This window comes from Anomalospiza imberbis, chromosome 3 (assembly GCF_031753505.1).
Source record: "Anomalospiza imberbis isolate Cuckoo-Finch-1a 21T00152 chromosome 3, ASM3175350v1, whole genome shotgun sequence".
Lineage (NCBI taxonomy): Eukaryota > Metazoa > Chordata > Aves > Passeriformes > Viduidae > Anomalospiza > Anomalospiza imberbis.
Window position 1 is genome coordinate 86,783,201 of NC_089683.1, and position 13,262 is coordinate 86,796,462.

Genomic DNA, 13,262 nt, shown 5'->3' on the forward strand with positions numbered 1-13,262 from the left:
TTCAGTACAAAAAGAAAACTATTACTACTTTCTTGCCATCAGCATTAGAAATAATACTATTTAACATGGGCAATCCCTGTACATGTTCTTCTCCTTGTCATTTAAGTTTCTAAAACATAGCAAGGGAAAATTGTTTCTGGTATTAAATAGAATGAATGAAGTTGACAGTGCTATTAGAATCACAGAATGGTTTAGGTCAGAAAAGACTTCTGAGATCATCAAACCCAACTTTTAACACAGCACTGCCAAATCCGCCACTAAACTGCGTCCCTAAGCTCCCCATATGGGTTTTTATCTATATTTTCCTACATTGATACAGATATATATGACTTCCACTATAACATTTCAAGCATTGGCAACACCTGAGAGCTCTTTGCAACTGCAGCTTATGCATTTTGCAGTAAAATTTCTCTCCTCTTCTGTCTTCCCTCCTCTTCCTCTGCCCCCAGAGGACTGACAGGCTTTCTACTGACAAATGTTGAGTGTAGCTCCTGAGGATTTAGCATGTCAGGCTGTGTCTACACAGATTAGGTTTCTATTATTATGCAATGGCTTAGAGGGCAGTGGTTTGCCACATAATTACAGAGCCAATCTCTGTTAGGACCCAGAGTTTGGATGCCTCTTTCTTTACCAGCTATTTGCCTCCTGCCCACTTAGCACTCCTCCCTGACACTCTTATTTGTTTATTAGCTTCTTTTTGTACCCTTGTTTCATCTGGTTTATGGTTTTATTCCCTTTCCTATGGTACATATTTATTTATTTCAGAGGTGAGGGGTCTGACTGAGTTGTGCCTGCGCGGATTCCTATGCAGTACAAAGCACTTTCTGCATGTTGCATCATCAGAAGAGGTAAGAAGAAATTCCTGAAGCTGCCTGCTAGTTCTCTCCGGTTTTTCACTCTCTATCGTTTTTTTTCCTTTTCTTTTTTTTTTTTTTTTTTCCTGTGTGTGCACATTGCTTTTATTACAAGCCGTGCAGGCTCTGCCATCTAGAGCACTTTGTGAGATCACTCCACTTTGCTGTTTTTCCTTCTTCCATCTCTGCATGACTGTGTGTGTCTGTATCTCGCTGCCTCTCTTCCCCCCGCGGTACGGTTCAGCCCCCACCCCAACACACACGCACACACACAGGAGCTGGGCTGGCTTGTATGAACTTGAAGACTTGCAGTACTGAAATGCATGTGTTACCTTGGGATGCACTAGGATCAGAATGCTCAAAAAGCCTGCAGGCTGCTTAGTCCTCCAAGACAGGGTTTTTTAAATCACAAAGGAAAATTACAAATTATTCACTCTTTTTTATTCTCTTTCTTTTCCTGTTTTTTTCATTCCTTTTTTTGTGCTTTGGATATTACTGGACAAGAAGTCTCAGGGATTGACACACTCGGACTTCACTGAATCAGGCTGCATCTGACAAACAATCTTGTCTGTATTTTGGTTTGCTAGAGATTAACTGGGATTTTTCTGATTCTATCTTCTTTTGAAAAAAAGGATGCATGGAATAGGAAGAAGGTCTAAGTGCCTGTCTGAGACTATTTTACCAAACCTTGGATAAATGTTACTTCTCAAAGGTAAGTGCAAGGTTTTTTTCCTATGTATGTATAAACTGTGTAGTTATTACATAAACTATATATAGATATGTACCCAAAACATTTTATAGACAGCTACCTCTGATGGCAAAAAATGTCTCAGTCATGCATCTTAAAGCATTGGAGAAATGTATAACTTTATCTCCCTTTTCATGTTAGCTTAAATAAGATTGTTCATGTAGATCAATGGATCTCAGTTTGCTTTCTGCCCCTCATGGTATGAAAAGACACTTCAAAACCAATATTTGTTTAGAGTCAACAGGACTTTTTTATGATAATTTTTAAACAGTGATGGAAAAATGTTTAAAAGAAAGAATAATCATTTGGTTTCTAATAAAGCAAGAACTGAGGAATAGAGTGAAAGCAATTTCAGTTTTCTGAGGAATTAGTAAATCCTACAATGCTAAGGAAGAACTTTGCTGGACACATCAACTCTGCTGTGTATAAAACAGGAGAGTAAAAGTGAGGACATTGGCAAATGTCATCTGAAGAAACAGAAGGCGTAGGAACAGATAGAGAAGGGAAGGGAGTGAAGGGCAGTGGGCACCCACTTCAGTGTCTGCTGTCACAGAGGCTGTTGTTCTTGGTAAGGCGATGCCACTGGTGATGGATGTCCAGAACTGGCAAGATCGGCATGTGGGGGATGGGGTACACAAACAGGTATATGCTCTGTCATGTCTATCTGATGTCAGCAGACATATATGCTCTCAGGAAGATTAAATGTACTGAGAATTGGGGTGGGGGAAGCATCCAAGTGGCAGCACAGTACAAGATATAGCAAAATGGAAACTGAATCTCTCTCTGATTTGCATGGATGTATGCACACATTTAGGACACAAAGCAAGTGCATGACGGAATAAAAGAAAGGAACTGATGGGGTAAAAGAAATTGGCAGTGAAGTCAACAAGTCCAAGTCTGGTAGATAGTCAGTGGAAATGTAAAATGGTCAGTTGTTGTAGTGTATGTAAGGAAGGGTTCTTAAACTGGGTAACTCATACCTACACAGAAGAGATAAATAATATTGATTTAAAGCAAGAATAATTTTCTCTTTTCAGACTATTTGATCTAGTATTTTTGGTGTAGTGCCATGGAGGTATTAAGAGAAATAAGGTTTATTTTATCTATTCAATCTTTGGGATTACTATGACAGCAAAACTCTTTTGATGAGGAGGGAGAGAAACAGTAAGAATCTTATCAGTCTATAAAGTCACAGTTAAATCAACATCTCTTAATTTTATAATAAAATATTCAGCATGGGTAAGTCCAGCAGATGCAGCACAATTGTCATGGGGATTTTCTGTTCCTCTAGAAAGAGGAAACATTGCCATGCAGGGGATCAATTTCTTCTTGGACCTTGATGTGTACAGAGACTGTACTAAAGCAAATTTAGGCTTGTGATGAGAAAGAAGGCAGAAAAATAATTACTTCCACTCCTGTTGTGTTTCAGGCTGGTTGCAGTCCCCTTGTTTACAGCTTGCTCTATGTCAGTGGTGAGTTTGCATTGCCCAGAGATCACCACTTGAGCACAACAGAGTGCTTCTCATGTGTGCTCTGCTCAGAGCTGCCACATCGCAGCAGCATGAAGAAGAGCTCCAGACCTTCCCTGAAACTGCTTCTAATTCTCAGGGAGAGAGGGGGTGCAAAAAATAAACAATGCCAGGAGACAGGTAGCAAAAATTCATGCTAAGCTAAGCTATTCTAACCCATGAAACCCAGCAAAGATCTGCATCACCTCTTGGATCAGAGACAGTATCTGATCTGCTCTCCCTAGCACAGCTCTGGTTTCTTTAGGGTAACTCTGGACCAGGTGTGCCCCAGTATCTGGCTGTGTAGGGCACTGGCACACAGGCAAGCTGGCCCCCCTTGGTGCACCATAAAGGGTGAGAAATGTGACCCAGCCTCAGAGCCCCTGTTTGCTGCTGTCCTCTCTGCCCCTGCTGCACTTCACAGCTTCGGTGCTTCTTGTTTAGATTTACAATTGGGCCATTACTGACCATTTTTCCTAATGGGAAGTACAAATGGCATGTGTAGCCTTGCCCCTTTGCCTCCACTTTGCCTGCTGCTCAGGGGGACCCAAGCTGACAGCCCCCAGCAATCCTAGTCAGAGTGCTTCTGCTCCCCCTCTTTGCTGAGGAATCTGACCACTGACTCAAGTTTGCAATGTAATGATATGAGACCCATCTTATCCGCCCCCTCCCCCCAGTTCTTTTTTTTTGTACTTGTGGGCAAAAAGCAAAATGGGAGACTGATTCAAAATTATCAAGTTTTAACTCATAGTAGGCGGCAATATTCTTCAAGTGATTTAACTCCCTGCTGAAAAACCCGTGGACTGAAAACCCTTGAAGCTGCATTTGCTACCCACCCTCACAAAGGTGAGGGAGGGGATGATGACTGTTCACTCCCAAATCCCATTTTGCATTGCTAATGCATTTCTGCCTTGACCTACAAAGATCACCTGTGGGAGAAGATGGATAATTTGTTCCAACTGTGTACTCAGTATTTTTTTTTTTTCCCCTGGCCTGAGCACTCAGCCTTACTTTCTTCATGTTTGTCCAAGTGTGCTGTCATGGGTTGCTTTTTGTGGAGAGGCTAATTGTCTTCTAGGTGCTGAACTGAAAAGCAGTAACACTCTTTTTAAAGGAAGACATCTGTGGCTTCTTCAAACCAGTCCAGGTGACTGGAATTTACTGCCCGACACCAAATAGACTATTGCTTGTATTCTCTTTTCCCTCTTTTCTTTTACCATGTAGAATTTGACTACTTCTAGCAACTAATTCTAGCAACTGAGGATCTCACCAAGGGGCTGAGATTTACTCTGTCAGTGTCCAGAGGCCACATGTGCTTGGAAAGGGCTGAACAGCTCCCAGTTATCAACTGAAACTTGTGACAAAAGACAGGGTTTCATCTGAGTGCACCGGAATAAAAACAAACCCCACAAATCATAAATCAGCATGATGCAGTGCTGCAGTGAAGGGCCAGCTGTTACCCTCTGCCCAACCCAGCTCCACCCAGGATGCACAGAGAGAGAGGAAAGCCTGTAAGTGATACTTCTGGTTCTAGGAACTCAAACTACCTCCTGCATGGCTAAACGACAAATCTTGGCATGAAATTAAGATATGCAAATATGCCATTAGAAGGCCCACAGTGATGTGACATGGAAAACTGGGAAAAGAGTGTGTAATTTAGGAGTATTTCTGCATCCCTTGGATCAGAGATTGTCACTGTACTTCAGAATTTTTATATGACATTTTTTCTGATTATTCTCTCTTCCTGTCATTTTCTTTGTTTTACCCATGATATGGGTCTCTGATAATATCCTCATCTTTATGGAAAAACACTGGTGACAAATCCAGGATAGCAACTTCAGCATATAAAATGAGCAGCAGCAGTAAAAGTCAGAAAACGTCTTTTCAGTTTAAAAAAAATCTGATTTGAAAACATGGGAGAAAGAAAAAGATGTGCTGTCAGGGTCTACCCCCATGCAGAATCATCATTGATCTGCATAGAAGGCAGAGCTGAATGGGAGTTTTCCAGTATAAATGTTTTTTGTTTTTGTAGGAAAAATATTTTTAACAGACAGGAACACTGGGAAATGGTCAGTCTTAGAAATTTCCTGACTAAAAAACTGTAGAAACAAAATTTCCAGAACACCTTACCTTACATTCTTTCTGGAAGATAATTTTTATTATTTCCAGTTCATCTATTTTGTATGAAAACTGAAAATAATTCATATGAAACTTGATCATAAAATCCCATTTTGCTAAAGGACAAGCAAATCTGTGAGTTGAACTGGAATTAAACATTTCTGGTTCATTAGAAAGCTTAAATACCTTCAGTCTGGGACAAGGAAACTGTAGACATTGTAATTTTTTTTTTTTTTTTTTTTACTCAAGGAACCAAAAAAATTTTGCCTGCCAAACCTTACCTGGAAATCAATTTATTTTTGACCAAAAGGGATTATTCTAGGGGTGTCTTGGCAACAAATGCTGTGAGATATCAAGGCCTCTGAGAGCTTGCTCTTGGAATAATTTCTCCAGCTATGGAAAATTTATACATTGAGAGGATATGGCAGATGAATAACAGCAGGTAGGAGGGGATAGCTGCAGCAATAGTATAAGCAGTAAAATGGAGCATTTAGGAGGCTTCTGCTAATCACACCTCAAGAAGGAACAGGTCTCTAATCCTCTGGCAGATCTGCTGCCACTGTGGGGTTATGGAAAGAGGTGAGATAAGGAGAGGGTCCTGGAATAGCAGTAAATCCAGGGTCCTGGACAGTGGTTGGTCAGAAGTTGAGAGGTAGGGCTGATGCATCCCAGTGCAGAACAGAAGCTGGATTAAGGATAAAATCAACAGAAAGTACATGATGGCTGAAAGCATCTTGTCTATTTTAATAGAGCTAATGTTGCACTGAAAATCCCTGGAAAACACGTGTGTGGCACTGGTGCAGAAAATCATCAGTGTGACTATTTTCCTGAAGCCAGAAGAGGTAGGTGAGAGTGGTGCATAGATCTTTATGTGCAGGACTGAGACAAATTGCTGCAGTTGTCCAGTTAGGACAGTAGAGATTGAGCTGACTTGGCTGGGAGAAGGAAAGACTATGAAAAACCTAAATCTGATTAAGTCACACGGATTGTGGTGACCAAGCACGATTGAGGTTGGAGGAAATACATGCATTGGTGGACAAGTAAGGAATTTTTCCTCCTCTGCCTTTAGAGGAGCAATTTGCTTTAACAGGTTGAGGAGCAAAGGGGGCTCAATATGGCACCAGTTACCAAGAGCCCTTAGCCATCCCTTTGTCGTGTCTAAGCTCCTCAGAAAAACTTCAGTCTACATGATGGTCAGAATGAGTAATCCTCCTTTTGTTACAGCCCAAAGATAAAAACTAAGAATGGGAAAGGAAAAGAGGATGTCTTAAACATGCCACATCCTCTGCTGCAGTGACAGGATGGATAGGCTGTGATTATCAGCAAGAGAGCAGCACCTGTATGGGTGCTACAAAGGAAGAACTGGCTGTACCAGGATTTATATTAGATCCCTCAGTTAACAGCATTTTAAAAAATCTATCTGCCCTTTCAGTACAGAATGAAAACAATGAGCAGTCAAATGGCAAAAGGAAAAGTCGAATGAAAAAAGTGCCTGTCATGGCTTGTTCAGCATTCCCTGTCTGGTTTAAAAATAGCCAACAACAAATGTCTGTCTCCTTAGAGATAAAAATCAGAATCTTCCAATCATTTCAGTAGACATTTGATCTCCTTCCATTTGTGAATATTCCTGTGAATAGCTAAACATACATGATACTCAGAAAGCTCTGCATGGTTTGGGTGTGAAACAAGAAGACTAAACTGAGAAAGAAAAAGACCAAACTGTATTGATAGAAAATAAATTATCTGGACTGAGACCATTTTGTTGATTTCCTAAATTGAGCAGTAGTTGGCATTTTGTAGGACTTATCTTTAGTGTAAGTGAATGTTATCACTGCTGATGGCATATATTTACAGTATATTGGTTTTTAAATAAGGGTACAACATTGATTACTTGCTCTCCAAACTATTGACTGCACTTTGTCCCTGTTGTCAGGTCAGATAACTTATCTCCTCTGGAAATGTTCAGTAGAAAAATGGGAAAATGTGTTTGTTCCCAGAAATTCTCATGAAGAAGAAGAAGAAGATCAAGGGTTTTTGTGTTTTTCTGGTTTGGGGTTTTTTTTTTTTTTTTAATCTTGTAATTATCTCTGCAAATTAACTAATTCCTCTGTGAGATATGTGAGTATTCACTAATCCCATTTCACATGACCAAGTAGCCCACTGAGCCATGAATTCTTCAGTAGACACCCACTTTGGAAGGATAGTGTGACCTTTCCTTATTAGCGCAACTACATCTGTTCACGGCTCCACAGATGCATTTTGACAGTGATACCTTCTTGAGATGAGGGTCAAGGTTGTTCATGGACTTCACAGTTCTACTGTGTGGCCAGGAGTCTCACAGAGAATGAGCTTTCCTCTGTCCATGGTCTCCCATCACTGGACCTGACAGGCCTCTGGCTGGTGGGAGAAATTTCAGGAGCATTAATTTATAATGTTTTCTTTCAGATCCAGGGGTGGGTGACAGCAGTTTCATGTGAATTGGAGAGAATTGGTCATACTGACAGAGAGTCAGAGCAGAGAAGCTGAAGTGCAGCCTGATGCATATTCATGAGAGCAAATACCCTGAGAGCAAAGAGAGTAACATTGGGAGAAAAATTGGAGAAATTTGGGTAGGATGAGAGGGAAGACAGAAAGCAAAATCAGCTGTGGTAAAGCTAAGAGGTTTCTGTCTCTTTAGTTATTGGTATGACACTTTTTTCCACTGAGAAAGAGTACCAGGCTAGGCTAAAGACAGACTTAGGATGCGTGTCACTGGTCACACTATACATAGCTGATACCTCTCTCAGCCACTCGAGGTTGTTTTATTTATCACATCTAACCTGTTCTAGCCTTTTGGTGAACATGAGAAAATGTACTCAAGCCTTTTGTGCATTTGTTTCTGATGTCTCAGTCTTTCACCTCCCTGGATCAGTGAGTTGAGTGAAGAAGCTATTTTTTTTTTATTTTTCCTCAGGACTGAACATAAATAGTTTCTTATCATCAGCTAATACTTATAACCACTCAATTCCCAGCACAACCTAGCAACAAGCTTTCAGGTTAATGTGAAAGACCATCTAAAATATGCCAGGTCCCTCTTATAATATCTTTCCCAGAGAGTGTGCAGATGATGGGCTGACATTCCCTTCTGTGCTGGATGTCTAATGTCTGCATTTCATGCTCATCTTAGTGTTTTTATTTACCTCTTTTACAACTTTTTCATTTGTCTAATGCTATGAGCAGCAAAACAAAGGTCTGTGATGACCTTGTAGGTCTATTTCTCATGAAACTTCACTATATTTTGGATTGTGCCAAGAAAAGGAACAACTCCATCCTCCTGTAAGAAGGCTGAGATAGGACATGGTGAATTTCTGTGCACTGGTGACTTCTATCCTATGTCAGTGTCCTACCGCAGAATAGAAAAATCAAAGTTATACCACATTCTATCTCAACCATAGGATTTACATTTAAAATAAATAATGCCTTCAGGCCAAGTAACAGCTGCTGCAGTTCTTTACAGCAGAGCTCATTGATCTTGTCCTCTCATTTGATATATCCTGCTACTCCCATGGTGCTGTAGTTAGCATTAAATCACAGAGAGATCATGTAGTGACCTCACTGAAACTGAGACCTAGTAGGGGTAGACTTTGTACGCAGATATACCAGTCCTTACACCACCATCTCACCACACAGTGGAGGAAGACCTGAGAACAAAGGTTAGGCTGTGCTCTCTCTTCTTCTTACATAGGTTTTTTGCTTATTATATGTTAGTCTAATCATGTTTACTTTAAGGAATTTCTTTCAACTTTTTTCTTTTTTTTTTTTTAATAGCAGGTGTTGTTTTATCATGAAATGGTGATGAGCTTAATACATTTGTTAAAACTAAGTATTCCACAAAAGTCCTGTTATAGAAACCAAGTATCTTTTAGGAAATCCTAAATAGAAAGCCTCCCAAGTTTAGCGTACGATGTAATTTTCTCACTATCATTCCTCACATTTCTCACAATCACTCCTCTCTTTTCTTTATACTGACAAGTACATGAAGAGCAAAAATGAACTCTGCAGCCAGATGTTCTTCCTAAATATGTCTTGTCTTCCTAGCTCAGGTAAAGGCAAATTGCACTTTGAGACTTCATTTCTGCAGAAAATTAAGTCTGTTTTCAGAGGGATGCTTCTTCAGTGTTCCTGCCCCAAGCTGATTATACCATGTTTGCAGAGACTTTAGTCATATGGTGGCAAAAATATTTAAGAACAAAAGAACACAGTTTTGGACCTTTGCTTCCATTCCTTCCACTCCTGATTAAATTTTCAAAGCCTTTCTAACATTTAAACAAAGCATTATCTGAGAGCTATTTGTAAAGAATATGGGCTCTTAGGTTGTCATTCTCAGAATAATTTCCACTTTGTCTCAAAACAATCTCTTCTGTAGCTATAAATTTATTTTGTAACCTATTTTATGCTCCTTCTATTGTTGCATCCTTTTGTTAAAAGAATATTGTTTTTATTTCTGTAGTCTTACCAGGAACAAGAAAAAAACATTTACCTTGCCAACACACAGTTCTTTTTGTTTGATTGTGTCAAAGAATAACAGATATTGCTGAATGCTTATAGGGCACCAAGTAATAAAATCATATTTATCTCACACAAGAAAAGGATATTTGAGCTTACTAGTAGGCCTTTGTAAATTGATACTCCAGAGAAAGTTGATTCCTTAAAATTCTGTTGATAAATTCTAAGCTTTGGTGACATTAACTGATACTGGTCACTGGAATTTCCATTAATTTTTCTGAGACTATTTGACTACTGTGATATTCAAATGTCCAGGTGTTTTAGGCATTCAGAGAAACATCAATACCCTGGGATGAGATAAAAAAATAAAGTAAGAATTAAATAATAAAAACAATTTCTTTTTGAAATTGATCCTTCTAACCACTATTAAAAATAATAAAAAAATGTAGACTGTATCACAGTGCATTTTAAAATTGATATCCAGTAAATCCTGGCATCTCACAGGAGAAAGGAACGGCAGTACCAGCCCCTTTGACGTACATGTGTATTAAAATATTTTCATTTATTTGCAGGAAAAAAACTGAAGAAGGAAGCAATCAAATAAGGCTTTGGTTAAAGCCTTAAAGACAAAGTAGGCTTGCAAGAAACAGTCTGTGCAGGGCTTACTGCACAAGTTTTGCAAAAGCCCACAGTTGACTGCAAAGAAAAAGGGAAAACAATTTTCAATTTGCTTAAATTTGGAAAAGTACATTTCCAAAATTCCAGTTTCCCCTTTCGTGCATTATACATTAGGTCACTTCTAAAATGGAAATGGTAATTTGAAATTAAATGCTTGGGTAATTATGTTTCTACTTTAGATTCAATAAATATTTTTGGAAAGGTGAAATGAGTCCACCTGAAACAAAAGATCTTTTTCCTGTTTAAATAAGAAAATGGCAAGTCAGCTCAAAAAAAAAAAAAGTATTTTTGATTAATTTTCACCCTTTTAATTCCATTTTTGAAATAATTAAACATATATGTATAATGTGTACATATGGTTAGATGCTTTCTTGGTCATAGGTATAAACTCTGCTTTTCACTTCTGCCTTTGTAACAGAGATAATGGCAACAAATGTCAGAGAATTGACTTAGGCCTAGCAGTACTGACGTTTACAAAGTGTTTATAGACCAGTGAAGATAAAGGTTCCACTCAGGGAGAGCACCTGTGTCAACAAAAGGAGACACACAACCTAATGAGAGCTGGTGAAGAATCTCCAGTCTGCCTGGGTTGTGGACAAGCTCGAGAAGTGTGCCCAGGGGAGTCTCATGAGGTTTAACAGGACCAGGTGCTGGTGTTGCACCTGGATGGGGCAGCCTTGGTATCAACACAGGCTGGGGGATGATCAAGAGCAGCCCTGGGGACAAGGACTTGGGGGTGCTACTGGGTGAGAGACTGGACATGAGCCGGGAATGTGCACTCACAGCTCAGAGCCAAACGTGAAAGCCAAACAGCATCCTGCCCCTCTGCTCTCCTCTGCTGAGAACTCACTGTCAGTGCTGCATCCAGCTCTGAGGTCCCCAGCACAGCAAGGACATGAACCTGTTGGAGAACAACCACAGGAAGGTCATCAAGTTGCTTAGAGGATGGAGTGCCTCTCCTATGAGGAAAAGTTGAGAGAACTGGGATTGTTCAGCCTGGAAGAGAGAAGGTTTCAGATGACATGGCTGTGGTCTTCACGTACCGGAAGGGAATCTACAAGAAAGATGGAGAGGGACTTTTTTCAAGGCCAGGAAGTGACAGGACAAGGGGGAATTGCTTCAAAATCAGTGAGGGCAGGCTTAGCTTAGATATTATGAAAAAATTCTTCCCCATGAGCGTGGTGAAGCACTGGAGCAGGTTGTCCACCAAAGCAGAGGATGTCCCATCCCTGGAAGTGCTCAAGACCAGTTTGGATGGGGCTTTGAACAACCTGGGCAAGCAGAACTGCCTATGTCCATGGCAGGGGGCTTGGAGCTAGCTGATCTATACAGTCCCTTCCAACCTAAACCATTCTATGATTCTATGAGCTTTTTACATTAGGGAATAGGTTTTTGTCCAAAATAGCTTCCTGAGTATGTTGTGGGAGGGGGAGAGGGATATTATTCAACAATATCTTCATATGTTCTGTCTTTTAAAATATTTTTGTCTGGAATGTTTATGAGTTTTGTTTCTAAATGAAATTGAACTTTACATCATGTTTAAAGCTTTAATGTGGCATTTTGTGCTATTTTTACAGAAAATAACTTCTTATATTTTCTGGAAAGCAGATATTCTTCAAATTTTAATGAGACAGTCTAATCTAAATAAGTCAAAATTTTCTCTCAATTTCTGATAAAATTATGCTTTCTTAACATAATTCTTCTAAACACAAATTCTAAACAGTTTCTAAACAATAATTCTTAACATTCACTGATAGCCATACAGCAATAACACCACTTCTTTTTGTAGAATTTTTTCTTTTTTCCTTTTCAATTTTTTTGTTTTGTTGTCCTGCTAGGTCTGTTCTTTGTGGATGGTTATGCAGAAAGGGAACAGATAATTCAAAGGCTCTCTAAATATAACAGGTTATAAAGATGCTGAATTTGCTTTAAGGTTAATAGGACAGGAAATATGAAGGTAAAATGGCAAGGAACATGTGGTATTTGAGTTGGAGGCTTGTACCAAGGCAAAGCAGACCATCACAATTCCAAATTAACCTCTGAAATATAATCTGTGCAGAAGCAATGGGGGCTGAGAGGGGCCACAAGTAATCATCAATGAATTAAGAAGGAGTTCACTGTCAATGCTCTGTGATAACTGAAAAGTAAAAGAAGCAGCTGAGAAATGTAAAAAGTTTCCTGTGGTAGAGGAGCCACCTGCAGCAGCTCAATACCCTTCATACTAAAAATGCTGTTGCATGGTCCATGGTTCATATTTTGCTACGTGTAAAAGTGATCCTGCAACCGCTCCACTTTTAAATGTTTCAGGGACTATCATTAACATGTGATTCATCATTCTAAACCATGGCAAAGGGGAATGAGGAATGAGGGGATCCTGACACTTTATTCATCCTTTATTCATCCTTTCTTCAAAATCTTCCTAGAGTGCAGAGCTTTTGGAGGCTGTATGTTGGCATGCTGACACTGCAGTGAAAACTTTTGCTTTTAGCACATCTTCCACCCAGATCTCTGAGCAAATGAATTGATCCCCGTTGCTTTCCATGAAAATTGAGGTAGAGTTACTATTCCTTAACTGAGAAAATTGGCACGTAGGTTTTGGTTTAAACTTCTCTGTGACCATGCACAGTGCCTACAGCAGAGTTGTTGGGTTAGCCATCAAACTGGCTTTTGTCATCCTGCTGAGGCTGAGGCAATGGTGAGGTAGTACTAAGCCAGAGGAATGGAAAACAGATCAAATCCCAGAGCTGTGCTGCAGCAGCGACAGAGTGAGCTGTGCCTACACGAGTAAGCCCACTGGAGAGCTTCATTTAGGCTTTCCATTTCAGCAAGACTATTATGAAAACAGTACTCAAATAGCAAGACTTAGCTAAA

The 13,262-nt window shown here is 39.8% G+C and overlaps 1 protein-coding gene across 3 annotated transcripts in view; it reads left to right on the forward strand.

Moving 5' to 3' along the window:
• Window positions 1-478: 478 nt before the first annotated feature.
• The window catches only part of LRFN2 (leucine rich repeat and fibronectin type III domain containing 2), a 162,744-nt gene continuing 149,960 nt past the window's right edge, over window positions 479-13,262 (forward strand). Inside the window, exons 1-2 of one of the 3 annotated variants that reach the window (XM_068185542.1) lie at window positions 479-848; window positions 1,359-1,566. The gene's annotated coding sequence lies outside the window, so the exon portion shown is untranslated. The other 2 variants (XM_068185543.1, XM_068185545.1) reach the window with 2 other exon arrangements.